The sequence below is a fragment of the Mesocricetus auratus genome, unplaced genomic scaffold (assembly GCF_017639785.1).
Source record: "Mesocricetus auratus isolate SY011 unplaced genomic scaffold, BCM_Maur_2.0 Super-Scaffold_100018, whole genome shotgun sequence".
Classification (NCBI taxonomy): domain Eukaryota; kingdom Metazoa; phylum Chordata; class Mammalia; order Rodentia; family Cricetidae; genus Mesocricetus; species Mesocricetus auratus.
In genome coordinates, this window is record NW_024429199.1 from 5,066,361 (window position 1) to 5,080,630 (window position 14,270).

Below are 14,270 nucleotides of genomic sequence, written 5' to 3' on the forward strand. Positions count from 1 at the left end.
CTCTGACTTTGTTATATACTGGTCTCTGAGACTCTGATCTGAAGTATTGCTGGAAACCTCTATGACTCCGGAGAGCCCATTCAGAATTCCTGCAAACCTAGCACCACACAGATAATGTAAAAGCCATCAGCTAGGGTCCTCTCAGATCCTGCAAGCTCTGAGTGCCATGGAACTTATGGAAGATTCAAGAGACTCACTCTAGTGGCTCCTATGTGAGAGCCGGGAGCTCAAGGACACTCCTCATAAGCAAAAGTCTTTAATTCCATGATACATGGTAATATGACCAATTTCTGATATGATAAAAGGCATCTCCCATATTGCTCTGGTGCAAAGGCATGGCTTCTTTATAGCAACTATATTTCCTTTGCTGTGACCTTAAATGTATTTTTTTTCTAGGAAAGCTCACAGTTTTCCAAATCTTGAACAGTCTTATTTGTGAAACAGAGATGTGAAAGCTGTATGTGTTATGACAGTTAGACAAATTTAGAGCACATCAGAGATAACAGTTTAATCCTCTATGACAAAATAGTGTTTAATCCTAAAAATATTAATTTATATTAATATTAAAATGCATATTAATGCAACTTGCCACATTATGAGATACAATGAAGCATCTTATAATTACTTCAGCAATATAAGAAAACACTTGATAAACTTTACTTAGCCAAACTTTAGTCAATAGTCTAAACCTTATCCTAAGCTCCCAGTCAAAAGCACAAAGCAAGATCTTTTTATAGAACTTGGTAAGATAATTTCAAAATCTGTGTGTAAACCCAATAGGGTACTAGGGAGTTTTGATTTAGAATGGCCCCCAAAGGCTCATGTTATTGAATGCTTAGTCATCAGAAAGTGCAACTACTTGAGAAGGATTAGGAGGTATGACCTGGTTAGAATAGGTGTGGCCTTTTGATGAAAGTGTGTCACTGGATGTGGGCTTTGAAGCCCAAGCCAAGCGCAGTGTCTCTGTCTTCCTTTGCCTGCAAATCTGGATGTAGAACTCTCAGCTACTTCTTCGAGCACCATGTCTGCCTGCTTGCTGCCGTACTTTCCTCCATGATGATAATGGACTAAACCCCTGAACCTGTAAGCCAGTCATAATTAAGTGCTTTCTTATAAGAGCTGATTTGGTCATGGTATCTCTTCACAGCAATAGGACACTGACTAAGGCACGTACACATAACTAAATACAGTCTTTGAAAAAGAACTTGTAATGAATTGCTGTTTAGTATTGATACTTAATATTCTAATAATTCATATAATGAGGAATGGGTACAATAATAGATTAAATCAATAAGGCGAGAGGTCAGTAATTAATGTCTGCATGAATAGTATTGTATAGCATTTCAGGTACTAAAGGACCACAAATTAACTGTGTTCCCATTTGATTCAATGCATAGTTGAAAAAAATCCTTTCTAGCATGTTTGCTAGCTTTCTATCACTATGACAAAATACCTGAGACAATTAATTTAGAAGAAGAAAGCACTATTTGGGATCATGGCTTCAGCTCATGCTGACTGGCCCCATTGTTTTGGGCCTGTGGTAGCACAGTGTATCCTTGTTGGGTCACATGATAGAAAATGTCCATGCATGTTATCCAGACTGCAAAGCAATGCATGTGAAAGGAAAGAGCTAGAACTCCAAATCCCATTCAAGAGCACCTCTCTAATAACCTAACTACCTCCAGCTAGGCCCCATGTTATCTCTTAACAATGTTTCAGACTGAGGCTAAGCTTTTAACATATGGATATTTGGAGAGACTTACATATCCTTGCTATAACACCTGACAACACTAGAACCATCATAGCATGAAAGTGTAATATGTGGTTGATTTGTGGAGATGATTACTTTATTAGTTTCCTTTCTGTTGCTGTGATAAAACACCCTGACAAAGAAGTGTTAATTTTGGCTTACAGTTTCAGATTACAGTCCATCACTGCAGAGAGGCTATGGCAACAAGAACATGAGGAAATAGTAAGTGGAGGCTGCCAAAATTAAAACCCCAAATCACACCCTTAGTGGCATACTTCCTTCTGCAAGACTCCACTTCCTAAAAGTTACATAACCAAACTACATCACCATCTGGAGATCAAGTGTTCAAACACATAAGCCTAAGGGAGACATTTCGAAGTCAAATCACAACAGTGATGTAAACAAGTCAGCATTGCTGCCAGTTGTATGAGAATATGGAATATATAATTATGTACAATATAGGATGCTTGATAATGATACTAATGATGACCGATCTATTTAGCGTGCTATAATCTTTCTCATTATCTTAGACTATAATCCTTTGTTAGTTACTAGAAATGTTTGCTGTGTATCAGCATGCTGCTACATCATGCTGGCAACAACCTCATGCCTATTATGTTTACTGTACTGTTACTCTTAAGTTCGCCAAGAGGCTTTATTAGGGATTCGACGTATGGCACACTCATGTTTAGAGTTATATTTTATGACGACCACACAATAATGGGATCACTGAATGAAATATTTCTCAGAACAGATCCCTGCTGTTATAATATGGCTGTATATAAAAGAGGAGTCATGAAATGTTAGGGGAGGGTCAACCGTTTCATTTCTTATAGTTTTTGTTGTGAGCCTAGCCTTTTAATGACTGAGTCAACTCTCCAGCCCAACAGCTCCATTTCTGAACACTGTTCCCATATGACTTTGCACAAAAAGCAAACTGAAGCCTTACCTCAGTTTATATTTACATAAAGGCCTAAATGTAAAAGGCAAAATTATCAAACCTATAGAAGGTGAAAGAAGAAAATAGTTCTCAGATGTCAGGGTAGAAAGTAATTTGTATTTATTTACTGCAAGAAATGAAAAGATATACACTAGATGTCTACTGAAAGTTAATTAATTGAATGTCATTCTTTAATAGCTTGGGGTGCAGTCACTATTCTATGCACTTCAGCATTCCTTGAGAAAATATAATGCACTTCAAATGTAAAATGAAACAGCACCAATATCTTCTTATCATTGCCTGGTGAGACATAAAAATTTTAAATCTTAGTAAAGTTATTACATACAAATATCTCATAGCCTTTGAGGTATCTTTGCTTTTATTTCACACAATGCTTTTTATTTTATTATTCAAAATGCCCCACATTGACATTTTATTACTAAAGTATGTGGAGAAATCAGGATATAGTAAAGATGGCAAGTTAAGACATGCTTGTGTACCTTCAAGATTTATTTTTCTAAGGAGTAAAAAAAATCAAATATTCCCTTTGTTTAAACACTAAATTCATTTCTAAAATCACGAAAAAAAGTTCAAGTTATTTCTTCGAGTGTAATTTTTTCTTCTTCACAGAGTGCTGATTCATCAAATACAACTGGGAATGGACAATAGAGACCAGGGAGTTTCCATCTTGATCTTGTGATAACAAAGGGAAATTTACCATATGCATTCAACAGTAATGGCATTTTTAGCATCACTATGCACACATCTGTCTCCCTCAAATTCATTTGTTGAGTTCCAACTGGGTCTGTGAAGAGTGAGCATGAGGCCTGGTTCCAATGGAGTTGATGTTTTATTACAGAAAGCACCAGCTGCTGGGTTCTCTCTCTCTCTCTCTCTCTCTCTCTCTCTCTCTCTCTCTCTCTCTCTCTCTCTCTCTGTGTGTGTGTGTGTCTCTGTCTCTGTCTCTGTCTCTATCTGTCTGTCTGTTTCTGTCTCTGTTTGTCTGTCATGTGTCAAAAAGCAAGAAGCTAGCTGTGTGTGAGCCAGAAAGAGACCCCTCATCTGGAGCTGAGTTGGTCAGTTTCTTGATCTTATTTTTCTTTCTGGCTTCCGGAATTGTGAGAAAGCAAATTTCTATTGTTTCCATCATTTAAGCAGTCTCTCTCCCTCCCTCCCCCTTCCTCTCTCTCTCTCTCTCTCTCTCTCTCTCTCTCTCTCTCTCTCTCTCTCTCTCTCTCTCTCTCTCTCTCTCTCTTGTGTGTGTGTGTGTGTGTGTGTGTGATGGCTGTCCAAATGATTAATAGATGAGTTAAAAATGTATAGCTAGGAAGTTTAAATATTGCCAGTCAATGCAGACTGTCACTAACATCTGATCCTGTGTAATGGCCTTTTATACCTCATCAGAAATATCATTAGCATAATTTAGAAATGATATTTCATGTTTATTTCATCATTATATTATTAATTAGCTTTTCCCATTTAACTAACTGCCATAAAAGTTAATTAGACAATATCCTTTTATGTAGCTCATAATTCCACGGGTCAGCATGTTGATTGGGGATGTGGAATCTGGTCCTACCTAGTCTCTCTTCAAGGTTGGTGATCAGCTGTAAGTCTGATTGGGATATCTGACTCTGGATGGTGTCTGATCATCAGCTGGGGCAACCAAGGGGATTGAGTTGCTATTACCTAACCATCTAATTAGTTAGCCAGGATCTATTTATGAGAGAAGTATATCATTCAAGGAGTCAGTCTATGCTCTGTCTCAGATGTTTTCTCTGTCCTATGACTTACTTATTTATATATTCATTTTATTTAGGTCAAGGAAATAAAGAGACTACGCAAGATTGTAGGGGCAGAGGAAAATTTTGCTTTTCAATGGAGAAAGGGGGTAATGTATTGTGACCATTTCTGCAATTTATTAATGTGAGGCAGTTCACCAAAACACTCGAATAACAAAGCTGTGTTTGAGTAGCTACACCAGGACTCTGGCTTGAGTGCCGTGACAGAGGTAACTAATAGCAACCCAAGGCAATGAAAATGAGTTCCTTAATTAGTTGATAATATTACAGATAATTCGTGTTATAAAAGCCTTCTGGAGACATAGACTTTTAACCACTGGAAGATGTTGCTCTTTCTATTCCCTTGTTACTCATCTCCATCTGCACTCAGAGGTAATGGACTTCTTTGGGGGAGGGAAGGCATTGTAATTCCTTTCTTCATGAGCAATCTTTTCTCAAGTAGGTTGTCTAGGCCAGTGAGCATTTTCTGCAGCCCCCCATAAGCATCATAAAAGGTACAGGTTTTGTGGCTGAATTGATAAAGCAGCAAAAATTTTCACCCAGCTGCTACAGAAATTATTTTCAAGTGGCTAAGTTAATTCCTACCTGCAGATAATAGACGTCCTCTAGGCTCTAAGCCCTCAGACATTTTCAGTCAGATAATTAATATATTCGGTTCTTAGTACTAATTAATGTTTCAAATGTTATCTAGGCCAACTCTTCCGTTTTGTATTAAACCTGGTAGTGTGATGATGATTGCTGACTGCCACTTTGGATTGAGAATCACCTAAGGTATTGGTCACACTCACTTCTGGCTTGTCTGAGAGAGTGGCTTTTAGATGATTAGATCATCATAACTCTGACATGAAGAACACATTAATCTATGGATGAAGTCACAGCTTGTGTACACTGCCATGAGAAGGTATTGGAACTGGTTGGGGGGAAGTGGGGCTTGGTTGTTAGGAAGTGTGCCATTGGGGACAGGTCCTTGAGAGCTATATTTTGGCTCTCCTTTGCTACTATCCTTTTGTATAAAAGTCTGGTAAAAATTCATTTCTCTCCAATTTCACAGGGAATACACACATTTGACTTGTTAGTACAATGAATTGCATTCCCAATTTAAAACTATCTTCTCTGCTGCACTTTCCACCATACTGACCTTTAAAGTTTAAAAACAGAATTTCTTTCATTTTAAAAGTTCCGTGTGTGTGTGTGTGTGTGTGTGTGTGTGTGTGTGTGTGTGTGTCTTTTTAGGGTGTATGTATGTGTGTGTGAGGGTATGTTTTTGTGTGTATGTGCCCAGAAAAAGGTGTGAGATCGTGTATGGCTGGGATTACAGGCAGTTGTGAGTTGAGAGTTCTGCTTCTCATACCCTTTCTGACACGATGGGTAGAAACCTCTAGAACTATCAGTTTGGACAAATACTTCCTCCCCAAATTATTTCTCCCAGGTATTCATCAAAGCAAGAAAGAAGTAAGCCAGAAACCAGGTTATGCTGTGGCAAGAGACGAAAAGACCACCTCTTGACCTCTTCCTGTATTTTTCTACTTGACCTGTATCCTCCTGTCTCTAAGGCAGTAACTCCTCACAGTTGTAGCTGAACAATCAAAGCCACTTTGCTCTTGAGTCTCTGCCTTCTTGACACAAGCCTTCCTTTGTAGCAGGGAAGAACGAAGAGCTGTCTGTAGATGTCTCACAGTGACAGCCTGGATGTGGTACATTACATTTACATTATGTGTCACTGGCCATAAGTGGCCACATGCCTCACTAAACTGAAAGGGGATATAAAATATATGCTTTTTATAATCTGGAAAAAATGCAAAGGTACTTGTACATGCTGTCACTAATAAATATACTTTTTCACAGTGTATGGCTTACAAGGATAGGAGATGTAGTCAATTTCATGTACAAACACATACATGTAGTTGATTGATTGACGATTTTGCTAATGTTTCTGTTTCTATCTTTCTTACTCTGAGAGGTCTGAAAACCAGGGTGAGATACTATTGCTCCCTTAGTCTAGACAGAGTGGGGAAGTATAAGAAAAATGAGGAACAGAGACAGTCACAGTTTACAGTTCTTACTGTGAACCGACATGACACCTCCCGGCATAGCTCACATTTTGCAGTGGACTCTATGTGGTGTTTTCCACAGGGTCTTTGGTATTTCTCTGTGGCTATGGTGAACTCCTTACTGGCAGGTTTTACTCATTCTGTCGTGAATGTTTATTACCTTTGGTTGGCACTTTTACCTAGGTCTCACCCAATCTTTCTGACAAAGACCTTGCAGATGACTAACACCTGATACAAACTTACCTCTTCTGAGCCTCAGCTGATACAAACTTATCTCTGAGCCTCAGCTGATACAACCATAACTCTTCTGAGCATCAGAGGATACACATATATGATCTGTCCATACAATGAATTATAAATCAACAGACACTATCGTCTCTGCTACCCCTTTGCACCATACTTACCTTTAGCTTGAAAATAAGATTTTAAAATTTAAAGAATGCTTTTGAATGTTTTCCTGCATGTGTGTATGTGCAGGTGAGTGTATGTGCCCTCTGAGGCCAGAAGAGGGCATTGGATCTCATAGAGCTGGAGTTTTGGGCAGTTGTGTGCAGTCCGACACGGATGCTGGGAGCCGTATTTGAGTCCTCTGGAAGAGCAGCGGCATTCTTGACTTTAAAACGTAAAATCCTTCAGTCTGGGGGTTTAGTGGTTAAGAGTAGTGCTGTTCTTACAAAGGACCAGAGCAAGCTCGTGGGAGGCTCACAGCCACCTATAACACCAGCTCCAAGGGATGAGATACAGTCTTCCAGCCTCTGCACTAGGTGCACAAGCATACTCGCAGGTAAAATACTCAGACACACAAAACATATATTTTTGGGAAAAAATCTGCATATCTCTACCAGAAACCACTCTTTTGTGTCTTGTATCTTCAAAGTGTCAAGTTACATAAATTATACAAAGTGATTACAGAAAGTAGTAATGTGGAGAAGATATTTTAGATCGTTTACTGTGAAGAAACAATGTCTGTTTGAGTAGGCAGATGATCTGCATTTTAACTTGTACAGTGCAGTTCTGATAACACACCCCATGGCACACCACAAAGGAGTAAGCACAGTTTTATGTGTTAATTAAAAACAAATAAAAAATGTAAGCCAAAGTATCTGATTGGTTCTTCTAGAACCTTCGTAAATGCCTTTCATTCTCATACATTTTCTCCCCCCACCCCTGGTTCATGAGAGTCAGATACATGGCATTTAACAATACAAAAAGCTACAGTTTTTTTTGCGCTGAGTAGCTGTTAGTGGGTTTTCATTGCTTACAGAAAAATATTGAAAGTGTTTATTTTAGTACAAAAGATTCTATTTTATATAGTTCTGATTTGATATTAGTGGTTTCCAAATATTTTCTACCTTAGAAGCTTATAGTTTGCTTTTCAAAAATCTGACATTGAGGGTAGGGAGATAGTTCAGTGAGCTAGAGTGCTTGGTGTGCAAGCCTAAGGATCTGAGTTCACTTCCCCAGGGCCCACATAAGAGTCAGGTATGTATGTCTATAATCCCAGTGATCTTGTGGGGAGATGGAAGGAAGGGACAGAGAATTCACAGAAGCTCTTGTGTCACATAGCTTGCAGTATACAGGCGAAGAATAGCAAGGAGATCTTGCCTCAAAAAAAGGTGAAATGTGAAGATCAACCTCAGAGGTTGTCCTTTGCTAGCATACATGAACACCATCATTCATACATAAAATGTGCAATGTATGCATGTACAAATGTGCACACATACACAAACACACACATGCATGCATGGACACACCTAACGTCTGGTCACACATTGCAATTTTATTTTAGCGTTTCTGAAAATAGCTTTTAGAGCCATTTTAAAATATAATTTATTGATTCTTTGGGAATTTCACATTATGTACCCCAATTTCACTTACCTCCCAGTCACCCCATATCCTCCCTTCATTCCTATATTATCCCCAAAATAAAAAAATAAAACCAAAGAAAACATAGCAAGCAAGCAAACAAAAACAAGAATAAAACAAAACACTCCCCCAACCTGTTCTCTCCTCCATCTTTCCAACCTCTCCAACACCTCTTCATTCTGTTGACATTGGGAGCCACAGTATATCACGCAGTATATCCTTTTGTCTAATCAGATTTACTAGCAAAGGTTCATTGCAGTGAATCATTGGTCTGGTTCAAGACCTCAGGTCTCTGGCACATGTCACTGGATCCTCAGCAAAAGTCCTCTGAGATATCCTGCAACTGAGAGGCAATTTTAAAAATAGTTTTGATTGAAATAGAACTGTATCTCTTTTTCCTTTCCCCACTCCAGCCCTCCCATCTACCCTTCCCCACTATTCCTTCCATGCTCCCATGTCAAGTTGATGCCCTCTTTTTCTTTATTATTGTTACATATGTATGTATATGTGTACATTCTACTGAGTTATTTATGTTGTTAGTATGTACATGGTTTAAAGTTGACTACTTTGCATTGGACAACCAATAAGAAGGTTCATCCTTGTTTGAGGGTAACTCTCCTCCCAGCAGCCACTAGTTGCCTGTAGATTTTTGTTTAGGAGTGGGGCCCTGTAAATTTCCCCACTTGCCATCTTAGCATGTCTATTGATTTTGCCACAGTTTCTTCAGCAGTCTCTGGAGCAACTGGTTCACAGCAGACTTCCTGATATTCCAGTTTTCACAATCTTCCTGTCCTCTTTTCTTCAATGTTTCCTGAGCCACAGATGCAGGAGTTGTAATCCTGGTGTTTTACAGGCAGGATCTGTGGCTCTCTGCATCATTTCCAGTCCTGGTTTTCTGTCATGGTCTTCATTTTGCTGTAAATAGGGGCTTCTCCAATGAGGGGTGGTAGCTCCACCTATCTGTGGGGATAAAGATAAGATTTAAAATGTAACGAGGAATTATGCTGAACTAGCAAAGTGGCAGTAGTTGTTTCTTTTCTAAGGTTCATGGCCTTGCTAGGCCTGGGAAGCTGGGTAGGGGTTTCCAGTACCAGGCATGATTACCCTCTGTTGAGTGGGCCTTGAGTAGACACAATTTATAATGTTATTCCAATGTGCAGTCAAATGCAACATCCCATTTTACATTTTATTCTCTTGATGGCCACCTGTCTTCAATGATGTTTATTTTCTTAAAGAATTATGGTATAATAGATATTATATTTGATCTCTATTTTTATTTTGTGTGTAAATATCTTTTTAAAAGCTTGAAATTTCCTAAGTGATGAGATACCTGTATTACATAAATATAACTCTTCTTTGATAGGTGACTTCAGGATGGGTACTGGACATTGTAAAGGGTAGTTACTTGATTAGAGGGTTAGAACTAAGCAATAGTAATGAAATGTGTGTTAGGTTTCCACAGGACAGAGCATATTGCATATGTTCTACAGATTATATGTAATTAGATATGCATGTTTAAGTCTGTACATGTATAGTTAGATGCTTCATATATCTGCCATCTATGTTTCCTGAATCTGGTCATGCCACTATGCAGTACTTCACCATACATTACTCTTTATGAACTGACCTATAAAACTAACCTGTAAGTTTATAAATGTCATACATCTTTTAAAAATTATTTCTAGTATCAAATATGATGGGGAAATGATATAAACGTGTTAACAGATTTAGTATGAGATAGTGACATAGAATAAAAATTGCCAATAATTACTGTAACTACCAAAGTCACACCTCAAGGTGGTTGCAGGTGTTTCTGGAAAACAACCAAAGGAATGACTTTTGAGTGGATCCTTCAAGAACAGTGCCCTGAATTTCTGCCAGTAGGGCCAGAGGTGCCTTGATGTAAGGGCTTTCTAGTAGGGATTGCATAATAAAAACAGGACGATATTGTTGTTCATTTAGTACAGCCTTATACGTACACTAGTCTTTTCTTTTCTTGTGTGTGTGCATGCATGTGTGTGTGTGCATGCATGCATGTGTGTGTGTGCATGCATGCATGTGTGTGTGCATGCATGCATGTGTGTGTGTGTGCATACATGTGTGTGGGTGTGTGCAGGCCTCTCCACATATGTACATGAAGAATGACAACAGACAATTTCTTCAGTTGTTTTCTAGCTTATCTTGCAGGATGTTTTCCCAGTGATCCTGGATCTCACTCATTCAGGTTGGCTAGCTGTGTAGCACACTCCTGCAATCTTCCTGTCTGTGCCCATAGCACTGGAATAACCTGCTGTGCCCAGGTTTTACCAATGCGTGCTGCAGATCTGAATTCAGGAACTCAAATTGCTCTTTATTAAGCAATCTCCTGAGCACCCCAATCTCTCTCTCTCCTTCATCCTCTCTGTGTTTATGTATGTACATGTGGATGTAGTATGCATGTGTTCATATGCATGTATATGTGAAGATGACTGAATATGCATGCCAGGTCTCCTTAGACCCCACAACATAGTCTTTATTATTAGCTAGTTATAGTGTAGCTAGTAAAAATAAAATGGAACAATGCAAGGAGCAAAAACTGTTATTAACATTAGGACACTAGGAAGAAGCTCTTTGTGTAAGGGTATGTAGAAACATGATAGTTTATTTTCTGAAATGTTTTGAAGGAGACTTTCAGGATGCACACTTGGGATGGCCTTGGGAAAGCATTCTGTGATCTAACATGTACTTGTAAGGTGGTTTATGCTGAGCTCATAGTTGTATTCGGATGGCAATTTAGTTTTACTGTCTTAAATTTTTCCAAGGTAAAAATACATATACTCAGAAGACTAATTTGTGCTTTCATATTTTTTAAATTCAAAGAATAGTGGTATTATTTGTGGGCAAAAATGACATGACTTTCTTAGTGTCAAAGCTATTTAAAGTTCAGAAACACAGTGATTCTATTCATCCATTTCCATTTAGAACTAATGTATAATGCGTGCCAGCTATTGTAGTGTGCCTTGGATGGGAGGCCAAGTTGTAATTTTAACTGAAATAAGTTGAAGTAGTTCATCAGATATTGAATAGCAACATGAAGGGAATTGGTTTCCTTTAATCTTTCTCATAAAGAGGCAATCTCTTTATAGTCAAGTAAAGATTTTTGTGGATTGATTGTATTTTCTGATGATGAACTTACATGTTTATAAACTAAATGGTATTTCCTGCAAAAAGAATTACCCATCACAAGTTAATGCTCTGGTGCTTCAAATACCACAGGAACATAATTCACATCTTCTTGATTATCCTAATTTTATCATTCCTTTATATAGATTTAAAAACATATTTCCTTATTTTATATGTGTTTTGCCTGCATGAATGCATGTGCTCCATGTGTAGGCTGGTACCTGAGGAGGCCAGAAGGTTTTGGATGCCCTGAAACTGGAGATGCTTGTTAACTGCCATGTGTGGAACTGATTCTGGATTCTCTGCAAGAGTAGCAAGCGCTCTTAACTGCTGAGCCCTTTCTCCAATCTTCCTTAATGTTGGTCTCATGCATTTATATATGCATAAATAATTCTTGCCATTCAAATGAAATAGCAAGGAGATCTCTTTATCTTGGGACTTGTGGGAAACAAGTTGTCTCAATCTGCTATGTGTTCACACTATGCTGGTCATAGTTTTAAGAATTTAAGTCTAAGGAATTCCAGTGTCCTGAACAAATTGATGTTTGGGAATTTGAAATCGTAAAATGAGTAGGAATCGTTTAAACTTCTTTCTCCCTTCTCTTGTTCTATGTATGTTTATTCACACATTTTATATAAAGCACCTGAAGGCATGCAGGAGATAGCATGTCTCTCTAATAAGTCAGTGATTATTTCCTAAGGTCAGTACAGTCTCTCCTGTAACAACATATTTTAAGAATATTTACTACAATAATGTGTTATACAATATCTAATCCATATTACATATTTGAATTCAATAATTTCCCTGGTGGCTTCATTTCTTAGTCTAGAATCTAACCTAAGGTTATGCATTTTACTGTATAATTGTCTTTTAGTCTTGTAGGATCTAATTTTTTTTTACTTCTACCTTTTCTGTTTTTCTTGTCCCTGGTAGTTTTGAAAGTATAGTTCTGTTATTGTGTTGAAGGTTCTTCAATTTTTATTTGCAGTGTTTCCTTGGGATCAGACTCAGAAAATACCATAGTATTTTCTAGAATGACACTGAGTGGGAGCTATACCCCTCTCAGTTTACCGCTGGTGCTATGATCTTTTGGGTTTACCATATTAGAGGACAGAATGTTAGCCTGATGGTCAAACACTCTAGAGTTTCACCTTTTAGTTCTACTGTCTATCAAAAAATTCCCAGTGTTGACATTTCCTCCTATATGTACTGCCATTCTGTTGTCATTTGTCATAAGGAAGAGCATGTCACTGCTTTTAAAGTATAAAGCCAACCAATTCAAAATGAGATTTATTATTAAATAACATATACTTATTCTATTAAATAACTCTGTTATGTGACCCACCAGGACTCCTGATAATTAATATCCTCTAAGACATACAGTGATTTCAGGACGTAGAGTATTTTGAAAACAGGAATATTATTGTTTCACAAATATTAATTTGAGAAATAATAATATGTATTGCTTATTTGAGAAAAGCAGCAAATATACATGCTCTACTATGGAAAACATATTTGAAAACTCCAGAGAACAGACAACATGCATGTTCCACAGGTGTTCTCTTGCACCGTTTATTGGCCAAATATGTATTGATTGTATCCTGCCTACAGTTTATTTTACAAGATCTTATGTCAGAGTATTATCTTTAATCTACGTAAGCATGGTTGGTTGGATCTCTGGGGAATACAGCGTCCTTATCACTGCTTTCAAGACGTTTTTTATTTGTATTCAAATATAAAATGTCAAATGCTAACTACATGGATTTTAAGATTAAAGGACAAGTCATATCTACATACACACACACAGACACACACACTCACAATTTTATTCATAGTACCTTAACTCATCAGAAGAGCTACTTACCTTCATAATGAGTGTAAAGATTCTCAGTGCTCATAATGAACTGAACAGTGCTGTTGTCCTCTGTCCTTCACCTGAGATGACTGTTGCCATCTTGAAATCTGAGCAGCTGCAATAACCCAAATGTGAACTCCATTAGGCAGGAGTAAGGAAGGAGGTGGCACAGCATAGAGCAGGAGGCTAAGGTGGGTTTATGAGGTTCACTTTTTCTTAGGAACCACAAAAGACGTGCATTTGGGGGGTGGGGTGGGAGACTCTTTGGTGAGGCATCTGCCTATAAATTGTCCATGCTCTGGTCAGTAATTTCTTATCCCTCCTATAAGAAACCACAATTAATATATTCTTTTTATCAAATTAGACTTGGATGGAATCATCATTTCTTCTCTCGGGTCAATCTGGATCACTTCAAGGCAAATGCGGCTGCATCAATTTAGAGTGTCTATGGGAGAAGCTGATGGGAAGCAAAGGACAGTATTCATGAGTCATCAGAAAAGGATTGCAAACACTGAGTAAAAATACACTAAAGGGGTCAAAGGGGTCAAAGCATAGAAGCACACAGTGTGGTTACTACTGTGTCTTCTGACATGAAGTAATGAGATCTTTCATGGGGGTTACCCACAGCAGCTGTTCCTCTGACAGAGTGGCCAAAGATGCTTACAAGTGAGAGCCAGACAGGGCAACCACAAACCCTATGTTGAATGTGGACTCATTAGGCCCTTATTAGGGTACAAAACATCTGAGCACACTTAACTCATTGCAAACTCTGAAATCATCAGGCATTTCAGGCATGTAGATAAAAGAAGTCCAGGGGGCAAAGACTAAGCTTGTCCTAGGGGTG